General features: G+C 46.5%; 1 pseudogene; it reads right to left on the bottom strand.

Moving 5' to 3' along the window:
• Positions 1–763: 763 nt before the first annotated feature.
• On the bottom strand, positions 764–1,350 carry LOC101137147 (peptidyl-prolyl cis-trans isomerase A-like; annotated as a pseudogene).
• Positions 1,351–3,339: the final 1,989 nt, after the last annotated feature.

The following is a 3,339-nucleotide window of genomic DNA, read 5'->3' as shown; positions in this document are numbered from 1 at the left end:
GCTGATACAGCTCCGATGAGTGAAGGAACACCAGGTTCTTCGTCTCAAGTTGAATTAGAAAAAACGGCAGGGACACACGTGGAGTAGTTTTAATGACTGGAGAGTTTAATAGGCAAGAAGGAAGGGAGAAGACAGAAGGAAGACACTCCCCCATACAGAGACAGAGGGAGGGGGGGCTCTAAAGCCAAAAGAGGAAACCCCACCTGCCACGGATACCAGCCAGGTATATATACAGAGGCTGGAGGAGGTGGTGTCTGATTTGCATAGGGCTCAGGGGATTGGTATGGCCAGGCATGTCATTCACGTAGCCCGTGAAAAAGCTGGCTCTCCCACCCTAGCTTTTTAATATGCAAATACAGGGTGCCATGATGTTCTACACATGTGGGGATATGCGGGGGCGGCCATGTTGCCAGGAACATGTGGGGCAAGGGCAAGAAGGCTGCAGGAATGGCCATGTTTGGGTGGACCCAGTTTCTAATGGCCATCATTTGCTTATCAAAGGTTGCCAGCCTGGCTCTAAGAGCTGGGGCTTTACAAGAAACTTTTCCAGAGATGCTTTAAAAAATGAAAACTTCCAAAGGACCCCTTTTTGTCTCTATCTGACTAAAATAATTTCTTTTCTTGTTTTTTTGTTATTTGGTTTTTATTTCATAATCATAAACTTAACTCTGCAATCCAGCTAGGCATGGGAGGGAACAAGGAAAACATGGAACTACAGTGAGAGCACAAAGATTCTAGGATACTGGGAGCAAATGGGGTGGAGGGGTGTTCTCCTGAACTACAGAAGGAATGGTCTGGTGGTTAAGATAAAACACAAGTCAAACTTATTCGAGTTGTCCACAGTCAGCAATGGTGATCTTCTTGCTGGTCTTGCCATTCCTGGACCCAAAGTGCTCCATGGCCTCCATAATATTCATGCCTTCTTTCACTTTGCCAAAGACCACATGCTTGCCATCCAACCACTCAGTCTTGGCAGTGCAGATGAAAAACGGAACCATTTGTGTTGGGTCCAGCATTTGCCATGGACAAGATGCCAGGACCTGTATGCTTTAGGATGAAGTTCTCATCTTCAAATCTCTCCCCATAGATGGACTTGCCACCAGTGCCATTATGGCGTGTGAAGTCACGACCCTGATACATAAACCCTGGAATAATTCTGTGAAAGCAGGAACCCTTATAACTAAATCCTTTCTCTCCAGTGCTCAGAGCACGAAAATTTTCTGCTGTCTTTGGGAACTTGTCTGCAAACAGCTAAAAGGAGACGCGGCCCAAGGGCTCGCCGTCGATGGCAATGTCGAAGAACACGGTGGGGTTGACCATGCCTAATAATACAAGGTTTTCCTCGGCAGCAGCGTCTGTCTGGCTCCATCACCAAGGCTGGAGTGCAGTGGCACAATCTCGGCTCACTGCAACCTCCACCTCTCGGGTTCAAGCAATTCTGCTGTCTCAGCCTCCCGAATAGCTGTGACTAAAGGTGCCTGCCACCATGCTCAGCCAATTTTGTATTTTTCAGTAGAGATGGGGTTTCACCTTGTTGGTCAGGCTGGTCTGGAACTCCTGACCTCCAGTGATCCACCTGCCTCGGCCTCCCAAAGAGCAGGGATTATAGGCTGTGAGCCACCGCACCCAGCCAATAATTTGTTAATAACTCCTACAACACTGCCAGATAAAAAGAACCAAATAAATGAAAATAAGAAATGACAAAATAGGCCAGGCATGGTGGCTCATGCCTGTAATCTCAGCACTTTGGGATGCCGAGGTGGGTGGATCACTGGAAGCCAGGAGTTGTAGACCAGCCTGGCCAACATGGTGAAACCCCGTCTCTACTTTAAAAAAAAAAAAAATTAGCTGGGCGTGGTGGTGGGCATCTGTAATCCCAGCTACTCTGTAGACAGAGGGAGGAGAATCACTTGAACCCAGGAGGTGGAGGTTGCAGTGAGCCAAGATCGTGCCACTGCACTCCAGCATGGGTGACAGAGCAAGACTCTGTCTCAAAAAAAAAAAAAGAGGAAATGACAAAACAGACAAGGAAGGAAGAAAAGACACAGCAAAGCCTCTTTGGAGGTCAAAGTTCCATCTGATAAGTCTCCATATTCCCATGCTGTTCACTTTTTGGACACTGGGTGTCTTTATCCAGAAAGCAGAAAAAACTCTACCAGGAAAAGAGCATGCTTGAATAGTGTAAGTAAATGAATAAAAAAAAAAGGCACCCAACACAACTAGCCTCTGACAAGGTTCTGAAAGTAAGTCAGAAAAGGAGGCGTGAGAGTAATTGAGTTGCCTTAATAGGCGTTTGTGTTTGAAAGAACTGCAAGAGTATTGATTACCTTCTTCAGTCAACATTCTTGTGACAGTTCTCATTCTGCATCCCTGCTGGGTGAGAGGCCATTTCTCCCAAGGTAGGTGGGGCATCCGTTATTGATGAAGTGGACTTCAAGTGACTAGTTAGGAAAGTCCTCAGGGTTCCTTTCCCAGCCGCCTGGACACAGGCTTGTGGACAGAGCAGGAGGCAGACCAAAGCCTTTCTTCCTCTTGCCCTCAGAGGAGTGGGGATATTTAGTTTCTTCTGTAGATTGAATGTTTAAGTCCCCTCAAAATTCACATGTTGAAAGCTGGGCACAGTGGCTCACACCTGTAATCCCAGCACTTTGGGAGGCCAAGGCAGGCAGATCATCTGAGGTCAGGAGTTCGAAACCATCCTGGCCAACATGGTGAAACCCTGGCTCTACTGAAAATACAAAAATTCGCCCAGCGTGGTGGTGCACACCTGTAATCCCAGCTACTCGGGAGGCTGAGGCAGGAGAATCACTTGACTCTGGGAGGTGGAGGTTGCAGTGAGCAGAGATAGTGCCACTGCACTCTAGCCTGGACAACAGAGCAAGACTATGTCTAAAAAAAAAAAAAAAAAAAAAAAAAAATTCACTTGTTGACACCTAATCCCTAATGTGATTGTATTGTAGGTGTGGAGGTGATAAATTTCTATTTATCTTGTACCTCCCAAAGGTGATTAGGTCATAAAGGTGGAGTCCTCATGAACAGGATGAGTGCTCTTACAGAAGAGGCTTCGTGGACCACAGAGAATGCAAACGCTATATGATGTGGTCTCTGTCCCAAAAAGCTTATGATACAGTTATCAGCATCATGGTCACTGTTCTCACTGCTTTCTACGGAGTTCTTACATCCGAGGCAATGTGGGGATCCACTGATTCATGTAACTCACATGATCATGGAAGAAGGTGCCTGATATGTGAGTCCTAGAACTCCTCATTCTGTATTGCTCTCTCTCTTTTAATGAAGCTTCCATTTCTAGACTACTCCTCTCTGGCTTTTCTCCTATTG

This window comes from Gorilla gorilla, chromosome 8 (assembly GCF_029281585.2).
Source record: "Gorilla gorilla gorilla isolate KB3781 chromosome 8, NHGRI_mGorGor1-v2.1_pri, whole genome shotgun sequence".
NCBI lineage: Eukaryota > Metazoa > Chordata > Mammalia > Primates > Hominidae > Gorilla > Gorilla gorilla.
The sequence above is the reverse complement of the archived record's forward strand: the minus strand, read 5'-3'. Positions and strand labels throughout refer to the sequence as shown.